This window comes from Bubalus kerabau, chromosome 13, assembly GCF_029407905.1.
Source record: "Bubalus kerabau isolate K-KA32 ecotype Philippines breed swamp buffalo chromosome 13, PCC_UOA_SB_1v2, whole genome shotgun sequence".
Lineage (NCBI taxonomy): Eukaryota > Metazoa > Chordata > Mammalia > Artiodactyla > Bovidae > Bubalus > Bubalus kerabau.
The window spans coordinates 70161674-70174876 of record NC_073636.1 but is presented as its reverse complement, the minus strand read 5'-3'; the positions used below and the strand labels follow the sequence as shown (position 1 = coordinate 70174876).

The 13203-nt window shown below is 40.8% G+C and overlaps 2 non-coding genes across 2 annotated transcripts; both read right to left on the bottom strand.

Annotated features, from left to right (window-relative positions):
• Positions 1–1756: 1756 nt before the first annotated feature.
• Positions 1757–1828, bottom strand: TRNAW-CCA (transfer RNA tryptophan (anticodon CCA)). Its single transcript has one exon. It is a non-coding gene; the product is annotated as a tRNA-Trp (tRNA).
• Positions 1829–3634: 1806 nt separating this feature from the next.
• On the bottom strand, positions 3635–3706 carry TRNAC-ACA (transfer RNA cysteine (anticodon ACA)). The gene has a single exon. It is a non-coding gene; the product is annotated as a tRNA-Cys (tRNA).
• Between the last annotated feature and the right edge of the window lie 9497 nt (positions 3707–13203).

The following is a 13203-nucleotide window of genomic DNA, read 5'->3' as shown; positions in this document are numbered from 1 at the left end:
GCCACTGGACCACCAGGGAAGTCCCTAGCATAATTATGTACTGAAGTGAAATTGTGGGGGGTTGTACAAACTTTTTTTTCTCTTGGCTGTGCCGCCTGCCACGTGGGATCCTTGTTTCCCCACAAAGGATTGAACCTGCTCCCTCTGCAGTGGAAGTGCAGAGTCTTAACCACTGGACCACCAGGGAAGTCCTCACAAACCAAACTGTAAACAAGGTAAAAGAGAATAATAAGCCTCCTTTCCAATGTGTTCCCAGCTCCAGAGCCCCTTTTTTCTCTATGGAACCAAATATTGCAAAAATTGTCATCCTTTTGGAAGGATCCTCTGTGTATATCAGCGAGGATGTGTATGTGTCTATATTCTTAAAAAACCCTCATGGAGAGCAGCATTCTAATCACACTGTTCAGCACTTTGTTTTTTTTTTTCACTTAACAATATATCTTGGAGATTGTTTCATATCCATCCATAAAGAGCTGCCTCATTCTTTTTTAACAGCCATAAAGATTTCCATTGTATGGATGTACGGCAATTTGTTTAAGCAGTCCCTTGTTGATGGACATTCAGGCTGTCTCCAATCTTCTGTTATTATAAACCGTGCTGCAGTGAATAGCCTTGTACATCCAACTTTGCATACATATATGCAAGTATGTCTGTGGAATATATTCTAGAGCAGTAGGATTTATGGGTCAATGGGTACGTGCCTCAAACAGCTTGATACAATGTTGAATTGCCACCCACGGAGACTGTGCCAGTTTATACTCTCACCAGCCTTTGAGAGCGACGGCTTCTCCACACTCTGGCCAGTTCAGTGTGTGATCAGACATTTTGATCTTTGTCCATCTGCTAGGTAAAACTATGGTATCTCTTTGTGATTTTCATTTGAATTTCCTTTAAAAAAATTTAAATCATGAAAGTATGATAACACATTTACAGGGGGCTTGGAAAATGCAGAATAAAGTGACATATAGTTCCAGTGTAGGTTGCACTTATTTTTTAAGTGGATAAATTAAGATTCTTAGTTGGAGTTTCAATATCAAACTCTCAAACATTAATTGAATGAATAGACAGAAAAATAGAACCTGAAAAGCACTGTGAACCAGTTCGACATAGTTAAGATTTATACAATTTTCACACAACAGCAGGATACAAATTCTATTCAAGTGCCCATAGACTGTAAACCAGGAGAGACTGGAACATATCCAGGGTACATACCTTTTTTATTAAGACTAATGTTGAACATCTTTTTGTATGCTCAACATGGGGATCGAACTCATGCCGCCTACAATGGAAGCTTGAACTCTTATTCACTGGACTGCTAGAGAAGTCCCTCTTTTTGTATGTTTTGAGGCCGAGTTTCCTAATTGGAGAACTGCTTGTTCATATCCTTTGCCCATTTTTTATTGGATCATTGGCCTTCTTTCTTATTGAATTGTTAGGATATTAGTATAATGGTGTAACTTTTGCCTGTTGGTCAATTTCCTCCAGCCTCTGACCCATCACAATGGTTGCAGTGTGTGCATACAGATGTACTCCTTGGCTGACTGGAGGTGGTGGAGGCTTGGAGAACGGAGATTCTTCTTTTGTGAGGACATGACTGATGGAATGGAGCAATTCTACTCTTCTATGAAGGTGAAGTCACTCAGTCATGTCTGACTCTTTGCGACCCCATGGACTGTAGCCTGCCAGGCTCCTCCGTCCATGGGATTCTCCAGGCAAGAATACTGGAGTGGGTTACCATTTCCTTCTCCAGGGGATCTTCCCGACCCAGGGATTGAACCCGGGTCTCCTGCATTGGAGGCAGACGCTTTAACCTCTGAGCCACCAGGGAAGCCCTCTACTCCTCTATAGCAGAGGAGCAAATGCCTCTGACTATGGCAGAGACCCTTTCTCTGCTCCTCTGCAGTTCTCTCTTCTTTTCTCCCTGGTTCAATACTGTGCTTCCCCCGCCCCCCACGCCCCAGGAGTTCTCCTTGCTCAGCTTCCCCTTTCCTAATATTAGCACAGGCACAGCCCGGCCCCCCTGTCACAGGCAGTGATTATATAGCAAATTAACCACAAGCTGTTCGGTCCTCGTCCGGTGGCAGTTGGGGAGATGCTACTCTGAGTAATGACTTGTGTAGTCGATGCTCTCATCTGTAATTTGCGTGTGCAATAAATGCAGAAATAAAAACCCGATCCATATGAAAAAGGGACCAAGTAGAAGGAGCAGGGGTGGGGGAAGAAATCATGAATTTTGTGGACTGCATCTTACAGTCGGGCTTCAATTTCCTTTTGAGTAATGCAGTCATTGCCGACATGTGATGGATGGCTGTGTTTGCCTAAAAGATGGAGACAGGCAGAGGGAGAGTCAGGGAGCAGGGCTTGACTCCTGATGCCTCAAAGTGTGTCTTTGAGAGTGGGACAGTTATTCTCTAAGCCTCAGTCTCCTCATCTATAAAATGGGGACAATCATAATGATAATAGTGATTTCCAATCAGGTGTTAAAGAGCCTGGATTTCAGAACATGGTAAATCCATGCTGCTGCTGCTGCTGCTGCTAAGTCGCTTCAGTCGTGTCTGACTCTGTGCAACCCCCTAGACGGCAGCCCACCAGGCTCCCCTGTCCCTGGGATTCTCCAGGCAAGAACACTGGAGTGGGCTGCCTTTCCTTCTCCAACGCATGCATGCATGCTAAGTTGCTTCAGTCGTGTCCGACTCTGTGCGACCCTATGGTAAATCCATAGTTAGTATTAATTTTATTCCCTCCCTTCCTCTCTTCCTTCCATCATATTAAGTAGGGGGCTTTAAAATGAAGGCTTCCCTGGTGGCTCAGAGGTTAAAGCGTCTGCCTCCAATGCGGGAGACCTGGGTTCGATCCCTGGGTGGGGAAGATCCCCTGGAGAAGGAAATGGCAACCCATTCCAGTATTCTTGCCTGGAGAATCCCATGGACGGAGGAGCCTGGCAGGCTACAGTCCACGGGGTCACAAAGAGTCGGACATGACTGAGCGACTTCACTTTCACTTTAAAATGAAACTTTAAATTTTGAAATAATTGTTGATTCATATGCAGTTGTAAGAAGTAGTCGATTCTGCACACCCTCCACCCGTAAGCCTAGAGTGATGACATCTTGTAAAACAATAGGGCACTGTCACAACCAGGATATCCACACTGATACAAATCACAGATCTTACTACTGTTTCCCCATTTGTACTTGTGTGTGTGTAATCAGTTCTGTGCAATTTATCACATGTATGTGAAAGTGACGGAGAAGGCAATGGCACCCCACTCCAGTACTCTTGCCTGGAAAATCCCATAGATGGAGGAGCCTGGTAGGCTGCAGTCCATGGGGTCGCTAAGAGCGACTTCGCTTTCATGCATTGGAGAAGGAAATGGCAACCCACCCCAGTGTTCTTGCCTGGAGAATCCCAGGGACGGGGGAGCCTGGTGGCTGCCGTCTATGGGGTCACACAGAGTAGGACACGACTGAAGTGAGTTAGCATAGCATAGCATGTGAAAGTGAAAGTGAAAGAAAGTCACTCAGTCATGTCCAACTCTTTGCAGCCCCATGGACTGTAGCCTGCCAGGCTCTTCCATCCATGGGATTTTCCAGGCAAGAATACTGGAGTGGGTTGCCATTTCCTTCTCCAGGAGATCTTCCCGAACCAGGGATTGAACCCGGGTCTCCTGCATTGTAGGCAGACGCTTTACCATCTGAGCCACCAGGGAAGTCCCATCACATGTATAGGTTTGTGAATTCGTCATGAAATCAAGATAGGTAACATGGTTATTACCATAAAGACCCTTCCTGTTGCCCTTGAATAACCACACCCACTTCTTTCCATCCCTCAGCCCCAGTCTCCAACTTCTGGCAACCAACAATCTGTTTATTTCTAAGCTTTGTCTTTTCAAAAGTTTTATATAAATAGAATCATATAGCATATAATTTTCTGGGATTGGCTTTTTTTTTTTTAATACTCAGCATAATTCCTTGGAGATTCACAGAGCTTCTGTGTGTATAATTCATTCCTTTTTATTGCTAAGTAGTATTCCATGATATGAATGTATCAGAGTTTAACAATTCATCCACTGAAGGATGTCTGGGTTGTTCCTAGTTTTTGGCTATTACTAAGAAAACTGCTGTGAACATTCAGGTACAAGTTTACATACAGTTGCACTTATATTTGAACAAAAATTTTCATTTCTCTGGGACAAATAGCCAAGAGTACAATTGTTAGTCATATAGTAACTGTGGGCCTGGACACGACTGAAGTAACTTAGCAGCAGCAGCAGCAGGTGGCTCAGTGGTAAAGAATCTGCCTGACAATGCAGGATACATGGGTTCAATTCCTGGGTCGGGAAGATCCCCTGGAGGAGGAAATGGCAACTCACTTCAGTATTCTTGCCTGAAAATTTTCATGGACAAAGGATCCGGGCAGGCTCATAGGGTCACAAAGAGTTGGACATGACTGAGCAACTGATCACCATCACCACCACCACTTAGTAATTGTATGTTTAGTGTTTGTAACCAATTGCTGAATTGTTTTCCAGTACAACTGCTGAATGTACTATTTTACATTCCCATGGGCAGTTTTTCTGCCAGCACTTGGTGTTGTTACTACTTTTTATTTTAGTCCTTCTTGGAGGTGATATCCCATTGTGACAATATCCTAAATGTTTGTGTGAATATGTTTTTACCTCTCTTGTGTATTTATGTAGGGATGGGATTTCTGGGTCTTATGGTCACTCTGGTTTGAGGATATGCTAAACTGCTTTCCAGACTGGCTGCATCATTTTTTATTCCCACTAACAGTATGAGATCTCCAGTTTCTCCACATCCGCACTAACATGTGTAACTCCATTTTTTTGGTCATAGCCATCCTAGTGGGCATGAAGTGGTATCTCTTTGTAACTTTGATCTCTGTTTCCCTAATAACTAATGATGTTGAGCATTTTTTCATGTGCTTCTTGGTCATTTGTATATATTACTTGGAGAAATGTCTGTCCAAAATCTTTGCCCATTTAAAAATTGGGTTGTTTGTCTTTTTTGTTGTTATTGCCTTGTAAGAGTTCTTTATGTAGCTTAGATATAAGCTCCTCATCAGATATATGATTTGCAAATATTTCTCCCCTTCTATGGGTTGTCTTTTTACTTTCTTGACAATGCCCTTGATTGCATAAAAGTTTTTAATTTTAATGCAGTTCAGTTTATTTTTTATTTTGTAGTATGTGCTTTTGGTGTTGTGTCTAAGAAATGATTGCTTAATCCAAAGACATGAAGATTTACTCCTATGTTTTCTTCTAAAACTTTTATGGATTCAGCCCTAACTTTTGGTCTTTAATCAATTTTGAGTTATTTTCCATATAGTGTGAGGTAGGGGCCCAATTTCATTCTTTTGCATGTGGCTATCTAGCTGTCTAAGTGCAACTTTTTGAAAATACTTTTTTTTTCTTTATTGAATTGTCTCAGCACTCTTCTTGAAAATAAATTGACTGTATATGGAAAGGTTTATTTTCAGATTTTTGAATTCTGCTTGATCTATATTTTTATTTTTATGCCAGTACCACAATGACTTGATTACTATAGCTGTATAAATTTTGAAACTGGGAAGTGTATGTTCTTCTTTTCCAAGATAATTTAGTCTATTCTGTCTATTGTTTTTGTCTATTTTTGCATTTCCATATATATTTATAAAATTATCTGATAATGTAGAATAATTTTGTCCATGTCTGCAAGAAAGGCAACTGAGATTTTTGGTAGGTCTGTGCTAAGTCGCTTCAGTTGTGTCTGACTCCATATGATGCTATGGACAGTAGCCCGCCAGGCTCCTCTGTCCATGGGATTCTCCAGGCAAGAATACTGGAGTGGGTTGCCATTTCCTTCTCCAGGGGATTTTCCCAACCCAGGGATCAAACCCATGTCTCTTATGTCTGCTACATTGGCAGGCAGGTTCTTTATCACTAGTGCCACCTGGGAAGAAGTAGGGATACTATAGATCAATTTGAGGAATACTGCCATATTAATTGGAGAAGGCAATGGCACCCCACTCCAGTACTCTTGCCTGGAAAATTCCATGGGCAGAGGAGCCTGGTAGGCTGCAGTCCATGGGGTCGCTGAGGGTTGGACGTGACTAAGCGATTTCACTTTCTCTTTTCACTTTCATGCATTGGAGAAGGAAATGGCAACCCACTCCAGCATTCTTGCCTGGAGAATCCCAGGGACGGGGGAGCCTGGTGGGCTGCCGTCTATGGGGTCGCACAGAGTTGGACACGACTGAAGCAACTTAGCAGCAGCAGCAGCCATATTAATAATAGTAAAAGTCTTAAAATATATGAACAACAGATATCTTTCCATTTGTTTAGGTCTTTAACTCTTTTTCAATGATATCTTTCAGTTTTCAGCATATGAGTCTTGTATCTCTTTTGTTAAATTTATTCCCAAGTATTTTACTCTTTTTGGTGTTACTGTAAATGGAATTGTTTTCTTAATTTTATTTTTGGATTGTTCATTGCAAGTGTATAGAAATACAGTTTATTTTTGTGTATTGATCTTGTATCCTGCAAGATTGCTGAACTCTATTTTGCCATAATAAGTTTTAGTAGACATCTTAGGATTGTCTATACAGAAGATAATATTTATGAATACAGATAATTTTACTTCTTGTTTTCCAACCTGGAAAACCTTCCTTCTATTTTTGTTTGCCTTTCATTTCTTTTTCCTGTTTAATTTCCCAATGATGAAGCCTCAATACACTGTATGGTTGAGCAAACTGGTGCACAGAAAGACCCGATCACTCATTCAGAATCTTACAGACTATAATACAGGCTCCAGGACTTAAACTTAGTTCAGTGATTTCAAAGACCATCATCTCCACCGTTATGAAATGCTGAACTCTTTCATGGTGTGTTTCTCAGAATGAGAGACTTTTTCCCCTGGGCTGTCCCTGCCAAGTGTTTACTTCTGACCACAGCAAGTCAACATGGCCTTGACAAACACTCAGCCCTCACTATGTGCAGCATCTCAGGCTGCCATTCAGGACATCACGTGACCCCAGCCAAGTCAACCATCCTAGGACGCTGAGCCTCCGACATGTGATGCAAGGACAGAAATGGCAGGGAACCATTTTTTGGCAGACCTGATCCAACTGGTCTTTGATTCCTGATAACTGAGAAACAACAGTCCCTCAGTAGAGCCCAGACTTTGCATTTAATAAAGCCAGACCCCAAGCTCCACAGAGAGTCTAGGGCAGTGGTCCCCAACCTTTTTGGCACCAGGGACCAGTTTCGTGGAAGACTATTTTCCCACAGACCAGGCGGGGGGTTGTGGTTTTGGGATGATTCAAGTGCATTACATTTATTGTGTACTTTATTTCTATTATTACTGCATCAGTTCCAGCTCAGATCAACAGACATCAGATCCCATAGGCTGGGAACACCTGGTCTAGGGAACTCAGTATTCATCTTAGTGGGAGTTTATTTCTTTGTTATTTAACATTAGTTGACCAATAGGAATTTTCTCTTTCTTCATACAAAATTTAATGCTTTTTATTATAAAATTAGTACATCTTGACAGGAAATCTGGAATATATAGAAATTAACTGAAAATCCACAATCCAGAAAACATTTGGGAAATATTCTTTCTCTCTCATAAGCATTTCTCTGCGTGTGTGTATGTGTTTGGAAAAATCAGGATCACACTGTACATATTATTTTGTATCTTTTTTCACTTACTATCATATGACCATTTTCTCATGTCCTAAGTCATACTTTATTAATGTGATTTTTAATGGCTATAAAATAGTCTGCTGTATGGATATACTGCAATTCATTTAAATCCACTTTTCTTTCAAACAGTAAAAACTAATTTTTAAAAAAATTTATTTATTTTTAATTGAAGGATAACTGCTTTACTATATTTTATTGGTTTCTGCTATATATCAGCATGAATCAGACAAAGGTATACATATGTCCCCTCCCTCCTGAACCTTCCTCCTACCTCTCACCCCATTAAACCAGTCTTTCATTACTGGACATTGAAGTTGTTTCTGATTTTTCATTATTATAAACTATATTATAATAAATATTTTGGAACATAAATTTTAGCACCTGTTTCTGGTTAATTTTAAAAGATAAATTTCTTTAAGGGCAATGGGGCGTTTTTTATTAACAATTTTTTAAAGTGTTTCATTTTGAAAATTTAATGCATACACATGATAAGAAATATCAAAACAGTTCAAAAGAGTGTTCATTTAAAAAGGAAGTCTTATTTTCATCTTTCATACCAGGTCCCTATATTCAATCCCCAGAAAAATTCAATATAACCAGTTTCTTGTGCATAGCTCCAGAAGAATACAGACATGGATATGAAAGGTGTATTTGTACATATATCTCCTTTTTCTTTTTTTACATTTCCTTTTTCTTGTCATCCACTAAACATCTTTGGCACTTTCTTTTTATCACTTAACAATATATCTTGGAGATCATTCCTTATCACTACATGTTCTACAGCCATCTCATATTTTAAAATTGTGTTTCTTTTCATAGATGTATATATCATAATTCATTTAAGAAGTTTGCAGTTAGTGGGCATTTAGTTTATTCACAAACTTTTGTTATAAAAGAATGCTTTAATATATTATCTTGTACATACATCTTTGCACTCATATATGAGAATATTTGTGGAGTAAATACTGAAAGTGGACTTACACATTTAAAATATGAATACATACTACCAAAATGCCTTCCAAGGGTGAGCACCAATGCATATATTCCCAAGAACACTGTCTTTGTCTGTTTCCTCATACTTTTACTGACAGCATGTAATTAAACATTTTATCTTTGTCCATTTGATAGATAAAAAGAGGTTTAAAATTATGCTTTTAACATATATCTGAGAGAGGTTGACCACTCTTTCATATGTTTAAAAGCAATTTATATTTCTTTTTCTTGGAGCTCTCATTTTTTTCAAGCCTAGTTTTCTATTTTCCCTCTATTGATTTCTGAAAGCGTCTTCTTTTTTTTTGAAAGCTTCTTTATGTAATGGAAAAATTAGTTCTCTATTTTATGTTGCTTATATTTTCCCCTTGAGTTTGTAACTTCTTTTTTCTGTTTACCATACAGTGAGTTAAAATTTTTTTAATGTAGTTAAATTTCTCAATCTTCTTTTTTATTCACTGGCTCCTGAATCTTGTGTACAGAAGGCAACACAAAGGATTTTTCTTGCTCTGAAATTCCAAAAATTATCCTATACTTTTTCCTAGTAGTATTCTGATTTCATTTCCATGTTTAAGATTTTTGATACATCTGGAATTTATTTTGGAATGAAGAGAGAGGAAGACATTCAAATTGCTATTTTTCTAAATGCCTAATCAGTTTTTACAACTGAGTAATCCAAAAATGGATTATTTCTAAAGATGGCTTGAGTCTATTTGATAATCCCAGTGGTCACAGGAAGTCAACATGGGGTCTTTCAGGGTCAGCAGGTAAACTCACCTGTCTGCCTTTTTGCAAAGGGATTCTGAGCATGTAGGCAAAGAGCAGGTTGTAGTGAAGTATCTCTAGGTTTTAACTTTACATCAAGCAGAAAATGGTGAGGAAAGATGATATTATTTAGATCTCTGAAGAATTACTTTTTAAAAATTTTATTATAGTTATCTTCTTGAATCCTTGCCTGGATGCTACAAGAACCAGCCTTCTGGAACCCTGTGACACTCTTACCTGAAGGGCTATTTTGTGGGCATTGACACAGTGGTTATCAATCAGAGGTTTATTTATTTACTTTTTTGGGGGGGTGAATAAATATGTGTAACTTATTTGCAAGATATTTCACAATGGATTTTCACAGGTAAAAAAGATATGAAACAGAAGATAAACTGCTAGTTACAGGGACTTCCCTGATGGTCCAGTGGGGGACCGTCAGGAGCCAATGCAGGGGACACAGGTTTGATCCTTGATCCTAGAAGATTCCACTTGCCACAGAGCAACTAAGCCCATACTTCACAACTACCAGAGCATGGGCTGTAGCGCCCATGCTCTGTAACAAGAGAAGACACCACAGTGAGAAGTCCTTGCACCGGAATGAAGAGTTAGCACTTGCTCACAGAAACTAGAGAAAGCCTGTGCACAGCAACGAAGACGCAGTGCAGTCAAAAAATAGATAAGTAAATATTAAAAACAACCCTGCTGATTACATGTAAATAAATAGAAGCAGTGGAAAAAATCCCCACATTTTCACTACTCAGTTAGTTCAGTTGCTCAGTCGTGTCTGATTCTTTGCGATCCCATGGACTGCAGCACGCCAGGCTTCCCTGTTAATCACCAACTCCCAGAGTTTACTCAAACTCATGTCCATTGAGTTGGTGATGCCATCCAACCATCTCATCCTCTGTGGTCCCCTTCTCCTCCTGCCTTCAATCTTTCCCAGCATCAGGGTCTTTTCTAATGAGTCAGTTCTTCACATCAGGTAGCCAAAGTATTGGAGTTTCAGCTTCAGCATCAGTCCTTCCAATGAATATTCAGGACTGATTTCCTTTAGGATGGACTGGTTGGATCTCCTTGAAGTCCAAGGGACTCTAAAGAGTCTTCTCCAACACGAGAGTTCAAAAGCATCAATTTTCACTATTATAACACTAAAAAAAATCTAGTGTAGGGAACAGGCATCTTGCAGTGTACCATGTCAGGAAGTTTCCTGAGGATCTTCTTCCCATTGAATGCTGTTGCTCATCAGGGGATTACTTGATGAAACACAGGATTCTCAGTTATATTTGAATTTCAGATAAAAATGAATAATTCTTTAAGTATGTTCCAAATATTGTATGGGACAGACTTACACTTAAATATTATTTGTTGTTTATCAGAAGTTCAGATTTTAGTAGGCATCCTGAATTTCTATTTTGCTAAATCTGGGTACTCTACCCCAGGGACATTTGACAATGTCTGGAGACATTCTGGTGGTCTCAACTGGGAGGAGGTGCTACAGGCATCTAGTGGGTAGAGGCCACCACCCTATAATGCACAGGACAGACACCCCCCCCCCCTTCAATAACAAAAATGATCCATGCCAAAACATTAACAGTATCAGGCTGAGGAACATTTTAACTGGCTTAACACTGTTCTCACAATCTCTAATTAAGAGCTCTCTAATATGAAGTTTCCTTTTGAATCACAGCTGAAGAAACCCGAAGAGTCCCTTGAGGAACTGACTTGTTTTTATCTTTTCATTAATGACAGTAAGACCTAAGTAACTGGTTTTATTTCCTTTTTTCTCTTTGACTATACAGAAATTTAGGCCAAATTAAATGTCCAAGCATAAAGACTGGGATCATTTATTTATTTGGCTGCCCTGGGTCTTAGTTGTGGCATGGAAGACCTAGTTACCTGACCAGGGATTGAACCTGGGTTCCCTGCACTGGGAGCGTGGAGTCTTAGGTACTGGACCACCTGGGAAGTCCCAAGATTGTGAGCTCTTACTTGATATATATAAGTCACTTCATTTGTCCTTATGGATGAACCTTATGTTCCGTAGCCTGCTAGGCTCCTCTGTCCATGGGATTATCCAGGCAAGAACACTGGAGTGGGTTGCTGGGCCCTCCTCCTGCAGATCCTCCCAACACAGGGATCAAACCCACATCTCTTACTTCTACCTGCGTTGGCAGGCGGGTTCTTTAGCTGGGAAGCCCCCACACACACACACACGTGTATCAGTTCAGTTCCATCGCTCAGTTGTGTCCGACTCTTTGTGACCCTATACACACACACACACACACACTTGATATATATATCAAATGTATATATCAAAAATATGTATATATATTTGATATATATCAAATATATATATTATTTTTTCCTTCCACTTTTATTGAAATACAGTCAACAAACAGCACGGTATAAGTTTAAGGTATACAGCATAATGATTTGACTTAATACATCATAAAGTGATGATCACAATAAGTTTAGCATACATCTACCATCACATACAGTTACCAAATTAAAAAATATATATACATTGCTGCATACATATTTTGTTTTTTCCTATTAGTCTTAACATTTTGGCTCATTTGCATTTCCCTGGTCCTAATTCTTATTCTTTATTCGTTTTCCACCAGGTCCTGTACATCACTCAAATCTCTTGTGGGATAAGCTGTGATACACACACACACACACACACACCCTAAATGTTTAAATATGGAGTTTACCAGACACTTGTACACAGGCCTTGTATTGTGCCCACAGGACCAGGGAGACAAATGGGGCCTGCCCTTTCCTTTCTCAATACCCTGCATGTCTCAGGAAACACCTCTGCTCTGGGATTTCCTCTTTACCTTCAGGCCTCGGCCTCAGAACACCCGTGAGGTTTGCCCTGGGGAAGCAGAGCTGCCATGCCAGCCCCAGGTGAGTGGCCACTGGCTTCCTCCAACTTGATCTTGGGAGGCCACGGAGGTCCTTTTTGTTGCCCAGCAAAGGAGAGGCTCCTCGGCAGATACCAGGCAGACAGGGCCGTTTGAGGCCCTGTGAACGGCCCACGTAGACACACACTGGGAACAAGATTGCATCTTCCCCCGGACCAGCGAGATGCTATAAACATAATCAAAATGTAATAGAAACTTTTTGGAAATGCTGTTATGAGGAGAAAGCATCAATCTTGATGGAACTCCGCTCAACAGGCTTTGCGGAGCTAATCAATCATGGTCAGGACTCGGCCTCCCCATCTGTCTGCGCCGGCGACCGCGCCGAGCTTGCTGACTCCCAGGCTGGGGCTGCGTCCCCTCACCAGGCAATCCATCATGCTGCAGGGGGATGGCAGGAGGGGAATAATAGCACGCTAATAAACTAGGAGCTTTTTTCATTCCCAACTAATTTTTAGTAAATGAGCCCAATCCAGACAGAGCAGGAAAAAGAGCCCGAGGAGATGGTGCTTCCGAGATGCGCCTCGCTGGCTGGGGACAATGGCTCATGGGCCCGAAGGGAAGCAAAGAGTCAGCCCATCTCAAGATAACTCTCAGTGTTCATCTAAGGCACGAACTGGTCTGCAGAAGCGCAGGGGAGAGTGAGGCCGGAACTACTTCCGGACTGGTGGTGTGGACTTCCGGGGGTGGGCTCGTGGTACTGATGCTGAGGTCACGGCTGTAATACCTGGATCTGGTTTGAGGGTTGAATTTACAAGGGAAACCAGAAGTCAGAGTTAGAAGTCCAAGCAGTGGGCCAGATGACAAGAAATGGTACCAGGG